The 27,062-nt window shown below is 39.8% G+C and overlaps 1 long non-coding RNA gene and 1 pseudogene across 1 annotated transcript in view; one reads left to right on the forward strand and one right to left on the reverse strand.

Moving 5' to 3' along the window:
- Positions 1-871: 871 nt before the first annotated feature.
- The window catches only part of LOC149119942 (uncharacterized), a 32,213-nt gene continuing 6,022 nt past the window's right edge, over positions 872-27,062 (reverse strand). The window contains exons 2-3 of the long non-coding RNA XR_016227453.1: positions 4,299-4,434; positions 872-1,233 (exon numbers count right to left, since the gene is read on the reverse strand). This is a non-coding gene — a long non-coding RNA (uncharacterized LOC149119942). The remainder of the gene's footprint in view (positions 1,234-4,298; positions 4,435-27,062) is intronic.
- Positions 1,486-1,553, forward strand: LOC149119943 (U6 spliceosomal RNA; annotated as a pseudogene).

Here is a 27,062-nt window from a genome sequence, read left to right on the forward strand (position 1 = left end):
ACACCCCAGAGAGTTTCAACAGTTGAGCCTGGGGCATGCTGGAGTCAGGAGCTTCATCCAAGTCTCCCACATGAGTGGCAAGGACCTGAGTCCTTCGTCCATCTTCTGCTGGTTTCCCAGGTGTTTAGCAGTGAGCTAAATTGGAAGTGGAGATTCCTAAACTCAAAGTGGAACTCAGATGTTATGCTGGCCTCACAGATTGCAGCTTTCCCCACTTGGCCACAATGCCAGCCCCTCTATCAATTTAATTCCTCAAAAATAGCTCAGTAATGTTGGCATCTATCTCATTTTGTTTTTTCTCTGTTATTATTCAACTTATTGATGTCTTATTTTTGTTCACATTATTCCTCTCAATTGCTCTACCTGAGGTGAGTAGGGCTGCTGTGTTGCTTAAATGAAGTGTATGCTTTAGATTACTCATTTAATGAGTGCATGTCATTCACATAGCACTTCACTGAAGTTCTACTATGTCCCAAATCCTCTTCTAGGCACAGAATTTAGACCACTTTTCTCTTAGGCCCAGATCTTGCCTTTAACATACTACTTGGAATTTAGTAGCTCATGAAATCTGCAGACTGCATAAATGAATGAATATTTTGAGGGCTGTGCTTTTGTGGAGGAACTTCATAGGAGACCGAAGGAATAAAATAAATCAAAAGTATCCACAGTATATAGAATGTATACTATTTTACAAGTCACAGAGAAGAAGAAGAAGAAGAAGGAAAGTAGTAAGACTAGAAAGTTTGTGGCAAGACTAACAGGCGCTGGTCAAGAACTTAATAAGCACATTAGGAAAGCAGTAAGGTTTCTTTTTTTTTTTTGAGGAAAAGTTTTTATTTCTAGTGATGAAATTGGCTACAGAACATTATGAAAGTTTAAAAATACAAAGAGAAATTGTCTATAATTAATAGATTCAAAATTTGACAATCAGTGAATATCATTATTAGTCATTACCAACAACAGTTATTGATTTGAAAGGCAGAGTGACAGGAAGAGGGAACCACTGCTTCACTCCCCAGACACTTGCAATAGCCAAAGCTTGACCAAGCCAAAACCAGGAACTGGGAATTCATTCTGGATGTCCCATTTGGGTGCAGGGACCCAAGCACTTCTGCCATCCTCCGTCTCCTCCCAGGGTGCACACTAGCAGAAACTTGCCTCAAAGCAGAGAAGCTACCACTCAAGCCAGGCATTTGTATATGGGATGTGGGTGTGTGGTGGTGATAGCAAGCCCTCATGGATAAAAAAAAAAAAAAAAAAAAAAAAAAAAAAAAAAAAAAAACAAAGTTATTTCTATGCCAAGGAAATTACTCTGTAGTCTTTCTCTTATAAACTACGTATTGCTGAACCTAGATAATTTTTCCTTTATTTAACAATGACATGAAAATGTCAGTTGAGTTGGCTTTCCTGAAGACCTTGTTTCTTGAATATTAGTGGCTAGCTGAGATAAATTTTTTTCATCTCTTTCTCGCTTCGGCAGCACATGTGCTCGCTTCGGCAGCACATATACTAAAATTGGAATGATACAGAGAAGATTAGCATGCCCCTGCGCAGTAAGGTTTCTTTACCTCCCTGTAGGCTCTGCTCTCCAGAGGTGAACAGGGTCCTCTAAACCCACTTGCTGCACACACAAACACCTGAGTGTTGTATTCTCCCACAGGTGTTGGAGACTGATATGGTGTTCTGATTTATATTTACATAATGGCTAGTGACATCGGGCATATTCACATGTTTTGACCATGTACATTTCTTCTGAGAAATGTCTATTCAGATCCTTGCCTGTTTCTTCACTGTATTTTTTGGAGTTTTTCCAATTCATGTAAATGTTCTGGAAATCTGTAAACATTCAGAGTTTTAATTTTTCCTGCCATCTGTTCATTGTATCTACACTCTGATGTTTACTTTGTTGTGAAGAAGTATCTTAGTTGGATATACTCAAATGTCTCTGTTTTTATTTTTGTGACTATTGCTATTGGAATCTTACCCAAAAGCTATTGTGTGTTGACAATATTTAGAGTTTCCCTATGTTTACTTGGGTTTGGGTCTTATGATTACATTTTAATTCACTGTGAGTTCACTTTCACATAGTGTAAGAGATGTTGGAGTCTCTTTTCAGGCTTCTACATATGGATAATCAAGTTCCTCTGCACCACTTGTGAAAGAGATTCTTCTTTCTCCAGTTCATTTTAGTTCCTTTGTTAAATATGAGTTGCTGGTAGAAATTTGGGTTTATTTCTATGCTACCAAGTCTTTTCCATTGAACTATGTGTCTGTTATTATATCAGTGCTAACACTTCTTCTTTTTTTTTGCAGTATATTTATTTGAAAGGCAGAGTTACAGAGAGGTAGAGGCAGAGAGAGAGAGAGGTCTTCCATCCACTGGTTTACTCCCCAAATGGTCACAATGGCCGGAGCTCTGTTGATCTGAATCCAAGTGTCAGGAGCTTCTTCCAGGTCTCTATGCAGGTGCAGGGGCCCAAAGACTTTGGCCATTTTCTACTTTTTTCTCAGGCTATACCAGAGAGGGGTATAAGAAGTGGAGCAGCTGGGAAACATACTGGCACCCATATGAGATGCCGGCACTGCAGACGGTGACTTTACCTGCTTTGTCATAGTGCTGACCCCTGTAATATGTCTTAAAATATGGTGTGATGTCTCCAGCTTTTTTTTGCTTTATAATATTGCTTTAGATGTTAAGCATCTCTCATGTTTCTATGTGAATTTTAGCATCATTTTTTCTAGCTCTGAGAACATCGTTGGTATGTTGATTGGGATTACATTGAATTTGCAAATTGCTTTTGGTAGTATGGATATTTTGGTATTATTCTTCCCATTCACAAACATAAGTTTTCTGTGAGACTGTCAAAAAGCCTTGACAAAAATTGGACTTTATTACACAAAAATTCATCACTTTTTGGGATCATTTAAATCCATAATTTTGCACTAATATTTGATAAATAATTAAAGACTTTGAGCATTTTAGTAGGAGAAATTAAAATATTTATCAATTTATTCAAATATTGTTTAGATGTGATATTCAAATATTGTTTAGAGCCATTGTCTATATTCCCTCTAAATTACGATCTTTTTGCTTTTTGCCTGTTAAACTTGTCCCTTGATTCAAGAACCCTTTTTAATGTAATGTAAACTGAAAATGTCATTTCATAAGCTAAAAAAAATGACAAAGAAGGAAAAAGAAGGGAGGGAGGTTGAGTATATAATTATGTTCTCCGAATTTTTTCTATAAAACATATTGAATCATTTAAAAGCTAATTAAAATTAAACTCAAAATTGGACCATTATGACCAATATTTAAAACAAGTGATTAAAAACTGTAGATGTCTTCAATTTTGATTATCATTCTTCTTTAGAATATCTGAAAGAAATCCGGCTTCTCACTTTAAAATATACCAGTGTGTTAGAATTCAGTATTAAATGACTTTGTTTAAAAGTTTTATTTAATCTATTGCTTTAAGTAGTAATACTATGGCCATTGTAAAACAAAATCCTTATCATTTTTCATAAAACAGAAAGGGCCTTTAAAACATCATCACTAAAAATATTAAGAGACCTAAAATATAACATTCTTAAAACCCAAGTGATACCATTCAAAATTTTCAAATATGCAGGGATAGTTCATGTCAAGTAACTAAATAATTGTTAAGTGTATATATGGAATAGCTTCTATAAATTCTTTTGGCAAGGGCTGGCACTGTGGCATAGTGGGTGAGGCTGCCACCTGCAGTGCTGGTATTCCATAGGGGCATCAGTTCAAGACCTGGCTGCTCCACTTCCTATCCAGCTCTCTGCTATGGCCTGGGAAACACTATAAAATGGTGCAAGTCCTTGGGCCCCTGCACCTGCATAGGAGACCAGGAAGAGGCTCCTGGCTCCTGCCTTCCAGTCAGCACAGCTCCAGCCATGGAGGCCAACTGTGGAGTGAACCAGTGAATGGAAGACCACTCTCTCTGCCTGTCCTTCTCTCTCTGTGTAATTCTGACTTTCAAATAATATAAATAAATCTTTAAAAATTCTTTTGGCAAATAGATGAAGCTACTTGTTATACATTTCAAATAAATAGCAAACATACTAGAAAAATATATTGAATAAAATTTAAGCAACTCATAGCTATACACAGAAATTTCTCACCATAACAACATAGCAACCACTAAATTTCCAAATTCAATTTTCCACAACTTAGAATCTTTAACTCCAGAAGGAGTACAAAATTGACAGAACAGTGGCCTATGTATCAGGATACCTAATGCTAATACAGAATTATCCCTGCCACAACTTACCTATGTGACCTTGAACAATTCACTTTACTTCTCTGGGCTTGGCATTTAGCATCCTCATGTGATAAAGGAGGCTTGGATAAGATCAGTTGTACTCTATCTTGAGACTTCAATGATCTCTCAGTTTCCAAACAGGCACCTTAAGGGAAAGTAAACCTTTAGATCAAAGCTTACATTTTTAAATATAAATATATTTTAAACTGTTTCTACAACTAGTACAAAACAACACATTCAAATGTGTACCATGCCACTTTTCAATATTTGGGAATAATTAATGCATCATTTTAGAGCATTGTCTTGAGGCCAGTGCTGTGGTGTAGCTAGTAAAGCCACTGCATGCAGTGGGGGCATCCCATATGGAGGCTGGTTCAAGTCCAGGCTGCTCCACTTTCCATTCAGCTGTCTGTTATAGCCTGGGAGAGCAGTAGGAAGTTGGCCCAAGTCCTTGGGCCCCTGAATCTGCATGGGAGACCCTGAAGAGGTCCTGGCTCCTGGTTTCAGATTGGCATATCTCTGACCTTTTAGGCCATCTGGGGAGTGAACCAGCAGATGGAGGACCTCTCTCTCTCTCTCTCTTCCTCTTGTTCACTATCTGTGTAACTCTGACTTCCAAATAAATAAATAAATAAATCTTTTTAAAAATCAAAAGAATATTGTCTGGCACACAGTGAACCACTAAGTACAAGATATTATTAGGAATATTAGATTGAAATATTGAAATAAACTAGGCAATAAGCCTTAAGATGCAAATTAATACCAAGAAATATAATCTCAAATTTCTGTGTTCAACAAGGTAGTCTCTTTTCACTACTAACTTTATACTAAATAAGATATTTTGATATTTTGTTAAGAGTAAATTTATCGGGGGCCAGCGCCGTGGCTCACTTGGTTAATTCTCCACCTGTGGTGCTGGTATCCCTTATGGGCAAAGTGTTCTAGTCCTGGTTGCTCCTCTTTCAGTCCAGCTTTCTGCTATGGCCCGGGAAGGCAGTAGAGGATGGCCCAAGTGCTTGGGCCCTGCACCCGGATGGGAGACCAGGAGAAAGCACCTGACTCCTGGCTTTGGATGGGCACAGCTCCAACTGTGGCAGCCATCTGGGGACTGAACCAATGGAAGGAAGACCTTTCTGATTTCTCACTGTATATAACTCTACCTGTCAAATAAAAAAAATTATTAGTTTTTCATAAAAACTGCAGTATTGAAAAAGTTCTAAAATCCCTCTAATTCTAAATGTCTGTGACTGCTAACTCATTAGCACATATTGCATTCTTTACATCTGGGTAATCATGACAATTCACTTTTAAATGATTAACAGATCTGCTGTTATATATAAATACATGCTTTTCCGAAAATCATACAATAAGCAGGCTACATACTTTACTTCAAGTAGAACTGCCATATCCAGTCCTACAATTGTAAATAAGACAGTTTCAATTGTTCAGCATTATCAATTATAAATTCCAATCGTGTAGCAATACTCATAAGAATTTAGGGGGCCGATGCTGTGGAGTAGCAAGTGGAGCTGTGGCTTGCAGTGCTGACATTCCAATTGGGTGCCAGTTCAAGTCCTGGCTACTCAAATTACTATCCATCTTTTTAGGCAAGTAAGACTTACTATCCAGCAGTAGAGGATGGCCCAGGCCCTTGGGCTCCTGCACCTGCATAGGAGACCCAAAAGAAGCTGCTGGCTCCTGGCTTTGGATTGGCAGAGCTCCAGCCATTGTGGCCAAATGGGGAGTGAACCAGCGGTTGGAAGACTGCTCTCTCTCTCTCTCTCTCCTTCTCTGTGTAACTCTGATTTTCAAGTAAAATAAATGAATCTTTTTTTAAAAAGGATGAAATAAAAAGGAAGATGAAGATTACAAAATTGTTTAATTTTTTTAATAAATATAAATTTCCAAAGTACAGCTTTTGGATTACAGTGGCTTCCCCTCCCCCAAAACATCCCTCCCACCCATAATCCTCCTATTTCCTGCTTCCTCTCCCATCCCAGAAGATTACAAAATTGTATGAAGGACATTTGTACAGTAAACAAATATACTGATTTCCAATGCAATATTTGAATACTTGAAGCAGGAAGGCTAAGTACTTCTTTGCCAAAATAACATGTTTTCTCCAGTGTAAAACCCATTTGCCATCCCAATACACAAAGGGATTTGGGGCAAGAAGGAAAAAAGAAGTCCACACATGCAGAAATTTTAAGCAAAACAAAATAGAGAATGTATTTAGTTTCATGTAAATCACATGAGAATTAATAGTATTCTACCAATTTGCAACAAATATTTTTAACTTTAATGAATGAATGAACTTTCAGTTACATAGCAGGAAACTTCTACCCTCTCCCATAAAACTGAAAGAGAAACTTTTTAAAAGTAAAAACTGATGAAAGAATTCTGCAATACATGTTAATGTTAAGTAGCCCAGCAGAGTTTATTTAGAAATACAAACACACACACAGAAAATAAATACATTAAAATCTTACTGAATAGTCCAGTAATAGTTCAGGATCCAATATGTGTGCAAAAGATTCTGGATTTCCCAGTCACTTTGTATAGGAAATGATGTGCTTTGCTATGTAGCATGTACCTTTAGATTCCTGAACACCTCCACTTTGCTTCTTACCCTGAGTCCCAGCAAATACAGGAACACAGCTGTTGAGTCATTCATTTTCTGGATTTGGGAATATCAAAGAATTAATGAGTATAGAAAGTTGTACAGCAAAGACCAAGAATATCCAAGGGAGGTCAGGAAAATCAATTGAACAAGTCAAAATACTATGAATGTATACTGAATGCTCTGTTTTTAATATGTCTTACTTACCTAAAAAGACATGAGGGCTATTGCTCTCTCTCTCTTAATACAACTAAGGAGAAGATATCACCAATGCTCAAGAAAAATGAATACACAGCAGAGCTAATACAAAATCCCAAAATTCCAAAATAGAAAAACTGGATATGCACTCCTTACACACACCCTGAAGTGGCAATGAAGTAGAACAAATCTAAAATTAGAAAAAAATCTTTTTTTAAAGATTTATTTATTTATTTTAAAGTCAGAGTTGCACAGAGAGAGGCAGAGAAGAGAGAGGGGTCTTCCATCCACTGGTTCTCTCCCCAGTTGGCTGCAATGGCCAGAGTTGTGCCAATCCAAAGCCAGGAGCAAGGAGCTTCTTCCAGGTCTCCCACATGGGTGCAGGGGCCCAGGACTTGGGCCATCTTCTACTGCTTTCCCAGGCTATAGCAGAGATCTGGATCCATATGAGCTGCCAGCACTGCAAGTGGTGGCTCTACCCACTATGCCACACCACTGGCCCCGAAAATTCTTGTCAAATTAAGAACATTTAACCTTTGTTTTAGAGTGCATTATTAAAATATCTAAACTGGGGGAATACATAATTTCTTTCTTTAGAAATCAGAAGAGAAAAAGAACACTTCAAGCCTACTGTGACACCACACAGAAGGAATGGAGAATCATGATCTCAATTAGCCTAGGGACAGAATAAAAGGGAGGGAAATAGGAACAACAGAATTAAGATGAATAAGCTTTGACAGCTGAGGGAATCTGAATGTAAAGAAAAGGCATGCAGTTAACTGAAACAATAGAGATAATTCTGAGAGGAAAAAACATTGTTAAGTCATATTAATGGGGCCAGAGCTGTGACTTAGTAAAGTAAAAAAAAAAATCTAAAATTTGTTTTTAAATTATATAATTAAAAAAGATTAAAAAAAGATGTTCAATCTTAAGTCTCTACAGCATAAGATATACATCAATTTTCCCAGGTTCTATTTGCATTTATTAACAAAGTTTCATGGGTATAATCACTAAAGTGGCTCCAATAAGTCTTTTTATAAAAATTATTTTTTATTTTGACAGGCAGAGTGGACAGTGAGAGAGACAGAGAGAAAGGTCTTCCTTTTTCTGTTGGTTTACCCCCTAGTGACCGCTGCCACCAGTGTGCTGCGGCTGGCACATGGCGCTGATCCAAAGCCAGGAGCCAAGTGCTTCCTGCTGGTCTCCCATGCAGGTACGGGGCCCAAGCACTTTGGCCATCCTCCATTGCACTCCTGGGCCATAGCAGAGAGCTGGACTGGAAGTGGAGCAACTGGGACAGAATCTGGCTCTCCCAGCAGGACTAGAACTTGGTGTGCCTGCACCGCAGGTGGAGGATTAGCTTATTGAGCCATGGAGCCTGCCTCCAATAAGTCTTAACCTGGGATGCAACTAAATTTAACAAGGATACTCAATAGGAATTTTAGAAGAATTCCAAAATATGTATCAGAATAAAAATAAATACTTTACTTGGTACATCTCATTTTAACTATACTATTGTCTAAATTTCCAAATGTCAGATGTACTAAAAAAATCCCCAAAGCAGCAGAGTTGGTCCGACATGATGAGGAATAAAATAAAGAAAATGAGAATTCGCAGATCCCAGATTAAAATAACCAAGAAGGCCCAATAAAAGAAAACTCAATGTCTTCATACACTAACATTTATTACCTCAGATTTATTTAACAAAAAGGTGATTATTCCAGCTACATCCCATTAGGTAGCCCAATTTTACCTGCTAAATCCATTTAAAAAAAGCACCTCATGATATATTACTAAAATCATATTGCTATATGCCATCCACCATGTCCACTGTACCTTATACCTAATGTTAACAGATCTGATGAAAATCAGTAGATAAATGATGTGTCTTAACCACGTGTGGGAAATGTCTTTTGTTCAACGTTTTTCCAAAAACCCCTCAGTCTCAGTTTGCCTTCACCTTGAAAAGACACTTCTGAGGTTTACTAATCAGTCCAGCTTCTTCGGGCCTCCCTCCAATGAAAGGGGCTAAAATCCATCAAAATAAACTCTAGGCACTGTCCTTGTGCTCCCAGTGACTTTTTCACTCTAGGGGCTCACAAACCTTCTAAATTCTTTAGATCACCTGTGATGTCCATTAGTTCTCAAAGACTATGATGCAAGTAATTTCCCCTCTTGGAACCTTGTTATTAACTGTGCTGTATGAGAAATGAAGTCTCCTACACACCTTGTGCTTATGATTCTCCAAACCATGTTGCCTGCTAGGACTTTGGCCATGAATATAGGACAGCAATACCTGAACATGATTACTGAGATCTCCTTAATAAAGGATAGACTGGGGCCAGCACTGTGGTGCAGTGGTGTAATCCTTTACCTGCAATGCTGGCACCCCATATGAGCACCAGTTCTAGTCCCCATTTCTCCTTTTCCCAGCCAGCTCTCTGCAATAGCCTGGGAAAGCAGTAGAAGCTGTTCCAAGTGCTTTGGTCCCTGCCAAAATATGGGAGACCTGGAAGCTCCTAGCTCAGATTGGCCCAGCTGCAGACATTGCAGTCATTAGGGGAGTAAATGAGCATATGGAAGACCTTTCTGTGTCTCTTCTTCTCACTCTCTGTAAGTAAACCTGTCAACTACATAAATAAATTCCTTATATATATATTTACATTTATTTATATATTTATGTATATAAATATATTCATATATAAAATATATTATAATTTATCATACAATATATTATATAATATATAATTATAAACAGATAATATTATATAATTTATTATATGTATTATATATATATATATATATATTATTGAGATGACTTCAATAGCCAGAGTGTGGCCAGGTTGAAACCAGGAGCTTTTCCTCTGATGTGTGTCCCAGGAACCCAGGTACTTGGAGCATCTTTCACTGCTTTTTCAATCCATTGGTAAGGAGCTGGATCAGAAATAATTATTTATATATAAATAACAAATTCATATATAATAATTATATACAATTATATATTTATAATAATTATATGCAATTCTATATTATGTATAGAAATATATAGTATAATATATAATATATATTATAATATATAAATATATATATGATGGACCAAAATATGGTATTCTCCATTTGGCAGAAGGGACAGGCTCCAATATCTACTGTCTATGTCAGTATGTCAGCATAATGTAGGAGGTAACCCCTCTACCAAATAAGAAAAGCTATTTCAGTTCAGCTGGACATCATTCTGCTGACTGTTGACCTTATTACTGTTAGTCTGGATGCTTTCATTGGTTGCAATCCAGAGACCCAATTTTCCCATAGATATAAACATCAGCAAACATGAAAATTTGGTAAGAAAAGCTTAAACTGAGAGTTATGATTAATAACTATTTTTTTTAATTTTTATTTAATGCATATAAATTTACAAAGTACGACTTATGGATTACAATGGCTTCCCCCCCATACCGTCCCTCCCACCCACAACCCTCCCCTTTCCCACTCCCTCTCCCCTTCCATTCACATCAAGATTCATTTTTGATTATCTTAATATACAGAAGATCAGCTTAGTATACATCAAGTATGGATTTCAACAGTTTGCTCCCACACAGAAACATAAAGTGAAAAATAATAGATGATTTTTTTTTAAATGATGATGAAATCAGAGCAGACCTATTGTCATGTTTAATCCCAGTGAGAGTCAAGTTGGGAATTGATAATTTCTTTTTTTTTTTTTAACAGAGGATCAGTTTAGTATGCATTAAGTAAGGATTTCAACAGTTTGCACCCCCATAGAAACACAAAGTGAAATATATTGTTTGAGTACTCGTTATAGCATTAAATCTCAATGTACAGCACATTAAGGATAGAGATCCTACATGAGGAGTAAGTGCACAGTGACTCCTGTTGTTGACTTTACCAATTGACACTCCTGTCTATGGCATCAGTAATCTCCCTATGCTCCAGTCATGAGTTTCCAAGGCTATGGAAGCCCTCTGAGTTCTCCGACTCTTATCTTGTTTAGACAAGGTCGTAGATAACCTACGGTTCGACCCAGCCATCCCACTCCTTGGAATTTACCCAAAGGAATTTAAATTGGCAAACAAAAAAGAGGTCTGCACCCTAATGTTTATTGCAGCACAATTCACAATAGCTAAGACCTGGAACCAACCTAAATGCCCATCAACGATAGACTGGATAAAGAAATTATGGGATATGTACTCTTTAGAATACTATACCGCAGTAAGAAACAACGAAATCCAGTCATTTGCAACAAAATGGAGGAATCTGGAACACATCATGCTGAGTGAAATAAGCCAGTCCCAAAGGGACAAATACCATATGTTCTCCCTGATCAGTGACGACTGACTGAACACCAAGAGGGAAACCTGTTGGAGTGAGGTGGACACTATGGGAAATGGTGGCTTGATCAGCATAGCCCTGACTGTTAATGAACAACTTAATACATTATCCCTCTTAGTAGTTTTTTTATCTGTTCTACTTAATATGACTGGTTTAGATCTGTAATTGATGCACAGTTATTCTTAAGTGTTGAAAATTAACTGAAATGTGATCCCTGTTGAACATGGTGGTGGGAATGGGAGAGGGAAGAGATGTATAATTTGGGACATGCTCAGGCTGACTTGCCCCAAGTGGTGGAGTTGGAAGCATACCAGGGGATTCCAATTCAATCCCATTGAGGTGGCATGTACCAATGCCATCTCACTGTTCCAGGTGATCAGTTTCAGTTCACAGTTGGTCATGGTGGAGGGACTGGGAGTCAAAGGGAGCACATAGACAAGTCTAGTACCTGCTAACGCTAACCGATGGAGTAAATAAAGGGGAGAGTGATCCAACATGGGAAGTGAGATACTCAGCAGACTCATAGAATGGCAGATGTCCTAAATAGCACTCTGGCCTCAGAATCAGCCCTAAAGGCATTCGGAGCTGGCTGAAAAGCTCATGAGAGTATTTCAGGCATGGAAAGCCAAGACACTCTGGCAAAAGATCTCTGCGAGTGAGATCCCAGTGGACAGAACAGGTCATCAAAGAAGGAGGTACCTTTCTCTGAAGGGAGGAGAGAACCTCCACTTTGACTATGACCTTGTCTAAACAAGATTAATAACTATTTTAACAAAATTTCTCAGAACCCATCTAATCCAAACCTTGGACAATTGGAAGACATTGTACTTGGCCCACCCATAATCAAAATGGATTCTAAATCCTTCAACTGCAAGGAGAGTATCATAGACATTAATGCTCCAAACGGATCCAGTTCTCTGCTAATGTGTCTGGAAAAGCAGCACAGGGTGACTCAAATATTGGGGCTCCTGCACCCTTGTGAGAGACCTGGAAGAAGCCCCTGGCTCCTGATATCAGTCTGGCCTAGCCGCAGTCATTGCAGCCATTTGAGGAGTGAACAAACCAGGAGGAAGATCAATCTCTCCCATTCTCTCCATCTAGTGCTGCCTTTCAAATTCATAAAAGGATCTTTAAGAAAATAGATCACTTCAATAAATTTGCCATTGCTCAGTCATGATGACTTTTACTACCTTCAGTTCTTTTTCAAAAGATTTATTTATTGGAAAGGCAGATAGAGGAGCTGGTGGTTGTGGTGCAGTGGACAAAGCTGCTATCTGTTACATTGGCATCCTGTATGTGCACCAGTTTAAGTACCAGCTATTCCATTTCTGATCCAGCTCCTTACCAATGGACTGAAAAAGCAGGGAAAGATGGCCCAAGTGCCTGGGATGCTGCCACGCACATTGCAGGAAAAGCTCCTTGCTGCCATGCACATCGGAGGGAAAGCTCCTGGCTTCAACCTGGCCACACTCTGGCTATTAAAGTCATCTCAAAAATGAATTAGGTGGTGGAAGATTTCTGTCTCTCCCTCTCTCTGTAACTCTTTCAAGTAAGTAATTAAATATTTTAATATGATAAAAAAGGCAGAGACACACAGAGACAAAGAGAGAAGGAAAGAGAAGCAGAGAGATCTCCCATCTGCTGGTTCACTTTCTATATGGCTACCACTGTGCAAGACCAGGTTCTCAAGTCCCCATTGAGGTTACAGTTCTCCAATTTGACGACAGGAATGAAAGAATTTGAGCTATTATACATTGCTTCCCAGGGATATTAACATGAAGCTGATTTGGAAGTGTAGTACCCAAAACTCAGATTAGCACTGCAATATAGGATGTGGGCATCTGTTGTGACTGCTAACAAATTGGAAATCCTAGAGTAAAAATCAACAGATTCCTGGACATACACAATATACCAAAATTGAGTCATGAAGACACATAGAAAAGCTAAACAAATCAAAAACCAAGACAGAGATTGGATGAGTAATAAAGACCCTCCCAACAAGCAAAAGTCCAGGATCAGACAGCCTCACTATTGAATTCTACAGGACTTTTAAAGAACTAATGCTTCTCAAACTATTCAACACAATTGAAAGAGACACAATCCTCTCAAACTCCTTCTATTAATCCTGCATCACCTTAATTCTTCAACTAGAAAAAGATACAGTGGAGAGAGAGTACTATAGAAAAATATCCCTGATGGGGGCCAGTGCCATAGCACACTGGGTTGATCCTCCACCCGTGGAGACGGCATCCCATATGGGTGCCAGTTCTGGTCCCGGTTGCTGCTATTCCAGTCCAGCTTTCTGCACTGGACTGGGAGGGCAGTGGAGGATGGCCCAAGTGCCTGGGTCCCTGCACCCGCATGGGTGACCAGGGAGATGCTCCTGACTCTGGCTTCCGATTGGACCAGCACTACCTGTTGGGCCATATGGAGCATAAACAAGCAGATAAAATACTTCTGTCTCTCTGCCTCTGCCTCTCCATCTCTGTAACTCAATCTTTCAAATAAATAATTCTTTTGAAAAGGTCAACAAACAATAAAGGCTGGTGGAGAGGGAGAGAAAAAGGTACCCTAATCCACTGTTGGTGGGAATGAAGCTAGTGCAACCATTATGGAAGGCAGTATCAAAGTTCCTCAGAAATCTGAAAACAAACATACCATGTGATCCTGCCATCTGACTACTGGGAATTTATCCGCATGAAATGAAATAGAATATGCACAGGCATGAGTTATCTGTACCCTCATGTTTATTACAGCTCAATTCACAATAGCTAACATGGAATCAACCCAGATGTCCATCAACTGGTGACTGGAACAAAAATATGAGCTATATATACAGTGTAAAATACTATTCAACCATAATTGAGAATGAAATCCCATCTTCTGTAACTAAATGGATGAACTGGAAACAAGTATGCTTCATGAAAGAAGCCAGTCCCCAAAAGACAAATACCATATGTTTTCTCTGACTGGTGGTAATTAATATATAGACAACAAAAAGCAGCATATGAGTTAAATTGACATTTTGAGATTTGAGTATTGTTCATAGCACTTTTCTGTACTCTTTGATAGAGTACACAACATATACTCATTGATATTTCTGCTACTACTTGCTGAATTCTTTATTTTGTAGAGGGTTAAAGCTTGTGATTCTAAAATAAAATCAAAGCATGCAGCTGTCAAAATTAAAAGAAAATAAAACAAGAAGGAGGGAGTTGGAAATATGAGAACAAGGGAAGATAGGATAGGATGTTATCAGTTTGCTCTTCAATCTGTATATATAAATTACATGAAATTTGTTCACTTAATATGCATTTAAAAATATAAACTTAACACTGGAAGAAAAAGACCTGAGATCAGTGTTTTCTGGATTACCACTAATAAAATTTAGTCTTCATTTATGTCTGACCATATTTAATTTCTTATTTATTTATTTTATAAGAAAATTAACATCACCATTCCTAACAAGTCCATCCTGCTTCATGCATATCTATCAGTTCCCACTATGCTAATAATTTCTCATGAACTTAAATCCATATCATCTTAAAAAGATGCAATGTGGGGCTGGCGCTGTGGCATAGCAGATAAAGTTGTTGCCTGCAGTGTTGGCAAGCCATATGGGTGCCAGTTCAAGTCGCGGCTGCTCCACTTCTGAACCAGCTCTCTGCTATGTCCTGGGAAAGCATTAGAAGGTGGCCCAAGTCCTTGGGGCCTTGCACACATGTGAAAGACCCTGAAGAAGCTCCTGGCTTCAGATTGACACAGACCAGTCATTGCAGCCAACTGGGAGTAAACCAGCCGATGGAAGACCTCTCTGTCTCTGTCTGTCTGTCTCTCTCTCTCTACCTCTTCTCTATTTGTGCAACTCTTTCAAATAAATAAATTAATATTTAAGAAAAAAGCCTGATTCATGTTATTATTTATGTGTTTTAGAGGCTTTGCAGATGTTGATTACATGTGCCATGAAAACCCATTAAAATGCAAATCCTATAAGAGGCAACTCCATGTGCACTAAACTGGTAAAATCCAGTGCATGTGTTGAGAAAAACACACTAGCAATACATTTCAAAAAGCTGTGAAATATTATAAGTGGCTGTCAAAAGCTAAAAATCTGACAATGACTCATTATGTCATTTATTTATATATAATGCTGAGAAAATCAGAAGTATTTGTTAAAACTTCTGCTAAAATGCACTAGATTTATAATTTTAAATGCATCTTTCCTAGATGTAATGCAGTCCTGTACTACTTTAGAGTATCAGAAATTTAAAATGTTGGACCGGTGCTGTGGTGGAGCAGGTTAACACCCTGGTCTGAAGCGCCAGCATCCCATATGGGGGCCGGTTCAATACTCAGCTGCTCCACTTCTGATCCTGCTCTCTGCTATGGCCTGGCAAAGTAGTAGAAGATGGCCCAAGTCTTTGGGCCCCTGTACCCATCTGGGAGACCGGGAACTAGCTCCTGGCTCCTGGCTTCAGATCAGCACAGCTCTGGAAGTTGCAATCAATTAGGGAGTGAACACCAGATGGAAGACCTCTCTCTTTCTCTCTGTCTCTCCTCTCTGTCTGTAACTCGACTTGTACATAAATAAATAAATCTTTAAAACAATTAAGAAATTTAACATGTGAAAGGTTTTTAAAAAATGTATTTCTTTATTGTGAGGCAGAGTTACAGATATAGAGAGGAAGAGAAAGAGAGGTCTTCTATCGACTGGTTCACCCCTAAATGGCCAGAATGGCTGGAGCTGGGCCGATCTGAAGCCAGGTGCCAGAAGCCAGGAGTCAGCAGCTTCCTCCAGGTCTCTCACATGGGTGCAGGGGCCCAAGAACTCAGGGCATATTGCACTGCTTTCCTAGGCCATTAGTAAAGAGCTGGATTGGAAGTGCAGGAGCAGGGACTCAAACTGGTGCCCATGTGGGATGCTGGTGCTGCAGGTGGATGCTTAATCTACTATGCCACAGAGTGGGCCCAGGGAATGGTTTTAGGAAGACATCTTTCATGTAGACTAGGCTGCAATATTGCAAGGTAAGGTTTAGCTTTTATTCCCACACATCAGTATTCATCTTTTAGCAACTATAAATACTGAATATCATACATATAGACATAAATATAGGTAACTGAAGATTTTGTTGTCATTCTTTCTAATTCTCTTTTTAATGTCTGCTAATAGGTCATCTTATGGATTATTATATTGATGTTACCCATACACAAGCATCAGGCATTTCCACTGTTGAATGTGTTTATGAGTACAGGTAGATTTGTGTGTACATGAATGCACATTTGATGGAGATAGCACTGACAGTAATACTGTGAGAAATCCTAACGCTGATTCCAAACTTTCTGTCCTCCGCAGAGATGGCTGTCATTGAAGTAGACCACAGGGCCCCTTTTGCTGTTATGGACTGAAATGTGCCTCCCTAAAACTCTAACACGGAAGTGCTAACCAGCAACATGACTCTACCTGAAGAAAGTGCTTTTAAGCAGATCAAATGGTAGATGTGTCTGTCACATCGGAGAAAGGCTTCTGGAAAAATCGAGCCTATTTAAGCACCTTGATCTGATATTTTCAAGCTCTACAACTCTGAGAAGTAAAATTCCATGATTTAAATCATATTCTCTGTGGTATTTTCTTAGCAAATTAATATATCCTCATTTCTGCCAGCATTTTCTATTGTCATCCAGAAGGTCCTAGTGATTAGCAGAGAAATATAGAAACTAAAAACTGTGATTTTAGATTACCAAGTATCTACTAACACAAAAAGATCCCAGAAGCCACCTACTACCATCGTCCAGGACCCAGAAAAAAAACAGGAAGGAGTCAAGTTGCAGGGCAGTAGAAAAAAGTGAATAATGAAAGATCACAGCAGAAGTAAATAAGGAAGTGTTTGGTGCTGTGGTGTAGTGGATTAAAGCCTTGACCTGCTGTGCATGCATCCCATATGTTGCTGCTAGGAGACCAGGTGCTCCACTTCCAATCCACTCCCTACTAATGCACCTGGGAAATTGGTGGAAGATGGACCGTGTTCTACGGTGCTGGCACCCACATGAGAGACTTGGAAGAAGCATCTGGCCTTTCCAATAAATAAATAAATCTTAAAAATATAGAAACAGTGTTAGCACTGTTGGAAAACAGACTCATAGTTCAATGTAAAAGTATAGGCAGCTGAAATAAACCGACTTTTCTACAGGCAACTCCTATTTAACAAAGGAAAGAAAACAAACAGGAGAAAGAAGAACCCCTTTAGCATATGGTTTAAAGGAAAGTGATTATCCATATGTAGAAGCCTGAAAATATACCCAAAACCTCATACACTATGTAAAAGCAACTCAAGGTGAATTAAAAGTCTAAATATAAAACCAGAAACTAAGTAAACATATGAGAAACTATAAAACATAAGCATAGATAACAGTTTTGGGTAAGATTCCAAAAGCACAAGTAACAAAAATAAAATATAGAAATTTGAGCATATCATATTAAGATACATCTTCACAACAAAGTAATCAACAGAGTGAACATACAATGGACAGAATGGCAGGAAACATTGAAAACTCTGATTATGACAAAAGATTGATAGCCAGAACATACATATATAGAACTGGGAAAATCTCCAAATAAGAAGCAAAATGTACAGCTAAGAAATGGGCAAGGATCAAAACAGATGTTTCTCAGAAGAAGAAATCTCAATGGTCAAGACATAGATGAACATGCCCAATATCACTAGCCATTAGGGAAATGTAAATCAAAACCAATAGCAGACTCCATCTGTGGGAGAAGACAATGCTTGGGTTTTCATTTGTGCAACAAGTGGGTTTAGAGGACCCTGTTCACCATAAGAGGGCAGAGTCTACATGGAAGTAAGGAAACCTTAATGTTTTCCTAATGGGCTTGTTAAATTCTTGACCAGTGCCTATTACCTTTGCCGCAAACTTTCCAGTCTCACTACTTTCCTGCTTCTTCCTCTTCGCTGTGGCTTGCAAAAACAGTGTACCTTCTATATACGGAGGATACTTTTGTTTTGTTTTATTCCTCCTATCTCATGATGTTCCTCTAAGAAATCACAACCCTCCAAGTATTCATTAATTTATGCAGTCTGCAGTTTTCATGGGCTACTACATGGCAAAGTACTAGGTTAAAGGAAAGGTATAGGTCAGGAACTGAGCAAAGTTCACAATGATGAAGCCATTGGGGAAATGAACCTGATGGAAGACCTCTCTCTCTCTCTCTCTCTCTCTCTCTGCCTCTCCTTCTCTCTCTGTGTAACTCTGATTTTCAAATAAATAAATAAATCTTTAAAAACTAACAAAATATACTAAAAACCTGGTGGCAACACCTTTCTATCAGAACATGTGAAGCACTCAAACACAGTTTGTCCCAGAAAGTCAACCATAAGGGCATATCGTCTACTGCACTTGTGGACATCTCTGAGGGAGGTAAGGGGCACTTATTTCTTCCCCTCTTCTTTCTTACCACTCTCACAGTTATAACTTCTATCGATGCTTCCAAAGACCAGTCTCTATGAAATTGTAGAACTAATATCCTCCCATGTCAAAAGTGTCATGGGTTTAAACACAGAACCCAAAATAAGATAAGTAACTGGCCTTCTTAATTACACAGTGTGGAATGTAAGATTCTCAGTGGAGCACTGGGTAATATAAAGTGCTGGGCAGAGAAAAACTGTTACTTATCTGTATTTATGATGCTGTAATTCTCCTCTTTATGCAAACTCAGATTAAAAGAGCTCCCGTTAGTGGGCAGCACTGTTGCATAGTGGGTAAAGCTACTGCTGCCTTGTCAGCATCCTATATGGGTGCCGGTTGGGATCCTGGCTGCTGCACTTCCCATCCAGCTCTCTGCTGTGGACTGGGAAAACAGTAGAAGTTGGCCCAAACCCCTCATCTCCTGCACCCACCTATGAGACCTGGACAAAGTTCTGCCTTTCAAATAAATAAATAATTATTTAAAAAAACAGCTTCATCTCAGAAGGAGCTCCTGGCTACTGGCTCCAAATTGGCATACCTCCAGCTATTGCTGCCAATTGGGGAATGAACCATCGGATGGAAGACCTCTCTCTCTTTCTCTCTCTCTCTCTCTCCTCTCTGTGTAACTCTTTCAAATGAATAAATAAATCTTTAAAAAAGTAGCTCCAGTTATTGACAACACAGTAGACTTGCATTAATTTTGGTTCCCTTCTCACTTTGCAAAGGGATCAGTGGCAGGTCAAAACAGTTGACAGCCTTGCTAACAGGAGAAGAGATAGCTGAAGACAGAAAATGAAAAGCAGCCAAATACATCATCAAAGAAAGAGAAGTGGACCCCATCCAACACAAGCCTTTAAAAGTGGATGCTCACAATTAATGTGTGAAACAGCTGCCCACTGAAATCTTGTCTAGGGAGGGAAGATGTCCTAAGTTCTGCTTTTGTAAACTCCAGTCATAAATCTGTCCTAATAAATCTGTCCCTGGCATCTCTTTTACAAACATACTGGACCCACTGACCATTGGAAATGTGGTTCTAATCATGTAGGCTGCCATTTAAACCCACCAATGCTGTAACAGCTAAGAAACTTGAATTTGATGCTCAATTCTCAGGAAATCATTCCAGCTGAGCCTAGGGCCATTAATAGAAACTCCTTGGATCCTCCACTGTCTCTGTGCCTGTTTGAAAGAAGGGAGATTTCCCACCCCATGTTTCTGGAACAGCTTCAAATTCCACATTGGAAAAATTTGATAATTAATACTTGAGAGGGATCAACACACAAAGCAGCTATTCACGCTTCACACTGCTCCCCACCAGGAAGATGAGGTGCAGGATGAGAGCAGTGGGGCAGATCCTAGACAGATCCTCCTGCCCACCCCTCTGCTGCCCCAGGCTCCCTCCTGAGGGCCATCCAGCCCCACCCTGTAGGAACCAGCCCAGGAAACATCAAGAGACCAGGCCAGACTGCATTCTGAGACCACCCACAGTGGGAACCCGGCTTATTTAACTGTGGAGATCAGGAGTCTTTCTGCCTTCCTTCCCTGTGAGTGCAGGTTCCCAGAACACTGCCCCCTCTCTCCTGTAACCACTAAATAAAGCACATTAGGGACAGTTTAGGTGAGGTACTGCAGGAGAGAGTCCGGGCACTTTGAGCCTGGGAAATAGAGGTGGGAGACAGAGCAGCCCGGGTCCCAGCCCTGACCTCGGGAGAAGCTGCCAGGATTGCTGGCACACTTCTCCCACATGTGTCTCCGCCCCTTCCTGCATGCCAAACCTGCAGCAGAAAGTCCCTGGAGCAGGTACCCTTTCTTCCAGATACACGGGGAGTGAAATTGGGAGTGTGGAGAAGAGAGTCCCTGGCATGTGGGACCCACAGTTGGTGGATGAAGAGGGAAGAAGCAGCAGGAGGCAGGCTCAGGGTGAGCACTCAGAAACTGCCTGGGATCGCACGTGCAGAGCAGGAGTTGCAGTAAATGCCAGAGAAGGAGCAGCATAGCCCCCAGGGTTGACACTGATCAAGGAATGAACTCCCCTGGTCCAACTCTGAGCCCCAGGGACTGGCAGTGGCAGGTGCATGCCCACAGGTATTTGGAAAGCAGAATACCTTGGAGCTACTGGGAACTCTGGGAAATGGAGTCCAGGCTGCAGCATCCCTAGAGACACCAGCTGTTCCTCCGAAAAGCTGCAGTCAGGAGTGGGTGCCCACAACCAGAGGGCATTTGCTTTTGTTAAGTCCCTCCTTCCTTTCCTTCCCACACCAAAATCTCAGGGATCAGTTGCTGTTCCTTTCCTGCATCAAATCTGAAAGAGTGACACTCACTTCTGCTAACTGACCCCAAATCCTGGCTCCCTCATAACCTCTGTCTCTTCCAGAAAAATCTTATTTACTACTTTGGCCCTAGAAATCATAAATGACTATGATAGAATGTAACTTTTAACAGAGGTGTAGAAGGCATGGTTTAATATCCAGTTTTGAGAATACAATTTTCATTTGTGTTTTATTGATGTTTATACTTCTTTTAAGATTCATTTTTTTATTTAGAAGTCAGAGTAACAGAGAAGGAGAGGCACAGAGAGAGAGAGAGAGAGAGAGAGGTGTTTTCCATCTCCTGCTTCACTCCTCAATTGGCAGCAGCAGCACAGCGCTGACCCCTTATAGTTCTTTACAAATCATTTTACACTGTCTTTTTATTCATCTAGTAAAGAGACAGAAGAATGGACACAGAGCTAACTCTGTCCAAAATCTTGCTTGTATTGCATCAGAATACAAAATTTGGGAAGGAAGAAGGCAAAACTGACTCAGACCCAGAAAACATGTAGGAAACTGCCACTCAAGAAACCAAAAGTCAGCTGAGGCACCCAAAACAAGGACAGCAAGCCAGAATTGGAGCAAGCCAACAGCTGTGCCCTGATTGAAAAAGACCATTCCTCTTGTGCCCTGAACTCAATATTGCCGGCTCAAAACAAAAGCTCACATCAGAATATTCATTACAAACCATGATACATAAGAAAAAAGAGAAAAAAGCCAAAGAAATGCAAAAATCCATAATGATATTGGGCTTGATTTAGTCGCAGGGAAACCGGCCGTTCCCGGATTCATTCACCCCTCCAGCTGACTGCTTGTGGAATTCTGACTGAATTAACCTGAAAATCACAGTGAAACTCAGTTTGGAGGGAATTAATATCTGTCACCTCAGCCAAAGTGTTCCATTTGATTTTCCAAAACACAAAAACTCACCTTGGTCATGTTGCCTGTAAATTTCTAAGCTTCAAACACCTATTAGTTGTCCTTTTTAATTCATAATGGCTACTCTGTCCAAACTCTTGTTTGTATGGTGTCAGAATACAACATTTGGGAAGGAAGAAGGCAAAACCAACTCAGACCCAGAAAACATTTAGGAAATTGCCGCTCAAGAAACCAAAAGTCAGCTGAGGCACCCAAAACAATGACAGCAAGCCAGAATTGGAGCAAGCCAACAGCTGTGCCCTGTTTGAAAAAGACCATTCCTCTGTTACCCTGAACTCCATATTGCCACCTCAAAACCAAAGCTCATATCAGAAAATTCATTACAAACCATGATAAATAAGGGAAATGTGGAAAAACCAAAGAAATGCAAGAGTCCTTTGTAATATTGGACTGGATTTAGACACAAGGAAACTGGCTGTTTCCAGATTCGTCCCCCTTCCACAGACTGACTTTAGAATCTGATTGAATTCATCTCAAAATCACACTCACACTCAATTTGGAGGGTATTAGTATCTGTCCCCTCAGCAGAAGGGTTCCATATAATTTTCCAAAACACAGAAACTCATCTTGGTCGTGTTGCCTGTAGATTTCTAATCCAAAAAGGACAATGCGCTGTGTTTTTTTTTTTTTCTTTCATAATGTCTACTCTGTCCAAAATCTTGCTTCTATTGCATCAGAATACAAAATTTGGGAATAAGAAGGCAAAACCAACTCAGACCCAGAAAATATGTAGGAAATTGCCACTCAAGAAACCACAAATTGGCTGAGGCACCCAAAACAATGACAGGAAGCCAGAATTGGAGCAAGCCAACAGCTGTGCCCTGTTTGAAAAAGACCATTCCTCTTGTGCCCTGAACTCAATATTGCCACCTCAAAACCAAAGCTCACATTAGAAAATTCATTACAAACCATGATAAATAAGGGAAATGTGAAAAAGCCAAAGAAATGCAAGAGTCCTTTGTGATATTTGGCTGGATTTAGACACAAGGAAACTGGCTGGTTCCAGATTCTGCCCCTTTCCACAGACTGACTTTGGAATTCTGAGTGAATTGACCACAAAATCGCACTCACACTCAATTTTTAGGGAGTTAGAATCTGTCCCCTCAGGAAAAGGGTTCCATGTCATTTCCCAAACACAGAAACTCATATTGGTCGTGCTGCCTGTAGATTTCTACTCCCGAAAGGGCAATTTTCTGTGTTTTTTTTTTTTTTCTTTCCTAATGGCCGAGGCACCCAAAACAAGGACAGCAAGCCAGAATTGGAGCAAGCCAACAGCTGTGCCCTGATTGAAAAAGACCATTCCTCTCGTGCCCTGAACTCAATTTGCCAGCCTCAAAACCAAAGCTCACATCAGAAAATTCATTACAAACCATGATAAATAAGAAAAAAGAGAAAAAAGCCAAAGAAATACAAGAAACCATAATGATATTGGGCTTGATTTAGTCGCAAGGAAACCGGCTGTTTCCGGATTCATCCACCCCTCCAGCTGACGGCCTGTGGATTTCTGACTGAATTAACCTGAAAATCGCAGTGAAACTCAGTTTGGAGGCAATTAATATCTGTCATCTCAGCCAAAGTGTTCCATTTGATTTTCCAAAACACAAAACCTCACCTTGGTCGTGTTACCTGTAGATTTCTGAGCTTCAAATGCCTATTTGTTTTGTGTTTTATTTCATAATGGCTACTCTGCCCAAAGTCTTGTTTGTATGGCGTCAGAATACAAAATTTGGGAAGGTAGAAGGGAAAAGCAACTGAGACCCAGAAAACATTTAGGAAATTGCTGCTCAAGAAACCACAAATCGGCTGAGGCACCCAAAACAAAGACAGCAAGGCAGAATTGAAGCAGGCCAACAGCTGTGCCCTGCTTGAAAAAGACCATTCCTCCGGTGCCCTGAAGTCCATATTGCAGCCTCAAAACCAAAGCTCACATCGGAAAATTCATTACAAACCATGATAAATAAGAAAAAGGAGAAAAAAGCCAAAGAAATGGAAGAATCCATAATGAAATCAGAGTTGATATAGTCGCAAGGAAACCGGCTGTACCCGGATTCATCCACTGCTCCAGCTGACTGCCTGTGGAATTCTGACTGAATTAACCTGAAAATCGCAGTGAAACTCAGTTTGGAGGCAATTAATATCTGTCACCTCAGCCAAAGTGTTCCACTTGATTTTCCAAAACACAAAAACTCACCTTGGTCGTGTTACCTGTATATTTCTAAGCTTCAAACGCCTATTAGTTGTGTTTTTTATTTCATAATGGCTGCTCTGCCCAAACTCTTGTTTGTATGGCATCAGAATACAAAATTTGGGAAGGAATAAGGCAAAACCAACTCGGACCCAGAAAACATTTAGGAAATTGCCGCTAAAGAAACCAAAATTAAGCTGAGGCACCCAAAGCAATGACAGCAAGCCAGAATTAGAGCAAGCCAACAGCTGTGCCCTGTTTGAAAAAGAACCTTCCTCTTGTGCCCTGAACTCAATATGCCAGCCTCAGAAACAAAGCTCACATCAGAAAATTCATTACAAACCATGATAAATAAGAAAAAGGAGAAAAAACCAAAAGAAAAGCAAGAATCCATAATGATATTGGGCTTGATTCAGTCGCAAGGAAACCGGCTGTTCCCGGAATCATCCACCCCTCCAGCTGACTGCCTGTGTAATTCTGACTGAATTAACCTGAAAATCGCAGTGAAACTCAGTTTGGAGGCAATTAATATCTGTCACCTCAGCCAAAGTGTTCCATTTGATTTTCCAAAACACAAAAACTCACCTTGGTCGTGTTACCTGTAGATTTCTAAGCTTCAAATGCCTATTTCTTGTGTGTTTCATTTCATAATGGCTACTCTCCCCAAACTCTTGTTTGTATGCCCTCAGAATACAAAATTTGGGAAGGAAGAAGGCAAAACCAACTCAGACCCAGAAAACATTTAGGAAATTGCTGCTCAAGAAACCACAAATCGGCTGAAGCACCCAAAACAATGACAGCAAGCCAGAATTGGAGCAGGCCAACAGCTTTGCCCTGTTGAAAAAGACCATTCCCCCGGTGCCCTGAACTCCATATTGCCGCCATAAAACCAAAGCTCACATCAGAAAATTCGTTACAAACCATGATAAATAAGAAAAAGGAGAAAAAAGCCAAAGAAATGCAAGAATCCATAATGACATTTGGCCTGAATAGTCACAAGGAAACCGGCTGTTCCCGGATTCATCCACACCTCCAGCTGACAGCCTGTGGAATTCTGACTGAATTAACCTGAAAATCGCAGTGAAACTCTGTTTGGAGGCAATTACTATCTGTCACCTCAGCCAAAGTGTTCCATTTGATTTTCCAAAACACAAAAACTCACTTTGGTCATGTTACTGGTAGATTTTGAAGGTTTAAATGCCTATTTGTTGTGTTTTTTATTTCATAGTGGCTACTCTGCTGAAACTCTTGTTTCTATGGCATCAGAATACATAATTTGGGAAGGAAGAAGGCAAAACCAACTCAGACCCAGAAAACATTTAGGAAATTGCCACTCAAGAAACCAAAAGTCAGCTGAGGCACCCAAAACAATCATAGCAAGCCAGAATTGGAGCAAGCCAACAGCTGTACCCTGATTGAAAAAGAACCTACCTCTTCTGCCCTGAACTCCATATTGCAGCCTCAAAACCAAAGCTCACATCAGAAAATTCATTACAAACCATAAAAAATAAGAAAAATGAGAAAAAAGACAAGGAAATGCAAGAATCCATAATATTGGGCTTGATTCAGTCGCAAGGAAACCGGCTGTTCCCGGATTCATCCAGCCCTCCAGCTGACTGCCTGTGGATTTCTAACTGAATTAACCTGAAAATCACAGTGAAACTCGGTTTGGAGGCAATTACTATCTGTCACCTCAGCCAAAGTGTTCCATTTCATTTTCCAAAACACAAAAACTCACCGTGGTCATGTTACCTGTAGATTTCTAAGCTTCAAACGCCTATTTGTTGTGTTTTTTATTTCATAATGGCTATTCTGCCCAAACTCTTGTTTGTATGGCAGCAGAAAAGAAAATTTGGATACGAAGACGGTAAAACCAACTCAGACCCAGAAAACATTTAAAAAATTGCCGCTCAAGAAACCAAAATCAGCTGAGACACCCAAAACAATGAAGGCAAGCCAGAATTGGAGCAAGCCACAGCTGTACCCTGTTTAAAATGACCATACTTCCAGTGCCATGAACTCCATACTGCAGCCTCAAAACCAAAGCTCACATCAGAAAATTCATTTAAACCATGATAAATAAGAAAGATGAGAAAAAAGCCAAAGAAATGCAAGAATTCATAATGATATTGGGCTTGATTCAGTCGCAAGGAAACCGGCTGTTCCCGGATTCATCCACCCCTCCTGCTGACTGCCTGTTCAATTCTGACTGAAGTAACCTGAAAATCGCAGTGAAACTCAGTTTGGAGGGAATTAATATCTGTCACCTCAGCCAAAGTGTTCCATTTGATTTTCCAAAACACAAAAACTCCCCTTGGTCATGTTACCTGTAGATTTATAAGCTTCAATATCCTATTTGCTGTGTTTTTTATGTCATAATGGCTACTCTCCCCAAACTCTTGTTTGTAGAAATCAGAATACAAAATTTGGGAAGGTAGAAGGCATAACCAACTCAGACGCAGAAAACATGTAGGAAATTGCAGCTCAGGAAACCACAAATCGGCTGAGGCTCAAAACAATGACAGCAAGCCAGAATTGGAGCAGGCCAACAGCTTTGCCCTGTTTAAAAGGTCCATTCCCCCGGTGCCGTGAACTCCATATTGCAGCCTCAAAACCAAAGCTGACATCAGAAAATTCATTACAACCCATGATAAATAAGAAAAAGGAGAAAAAAGCCAAAGAAATGCAAGAATCAATAA

The sequence above is a fragment of the Oryctolagus cuniculus genome, chromosome 21 (genome assembly GCF_051225735.1).
Source record: "Oryctolagus cuniculus isolate XC-2025 breed Fujian yellow rabbit chromosome 21, ASM5122573v1, whole genome shotgun sequence".
Lineage (NCBI taxonomy): Eukaryota > Metazoa > Chordata > Mammalia > Lagomorpha > Leporidae > Oryctolagus > Oryctolagus cuniculus.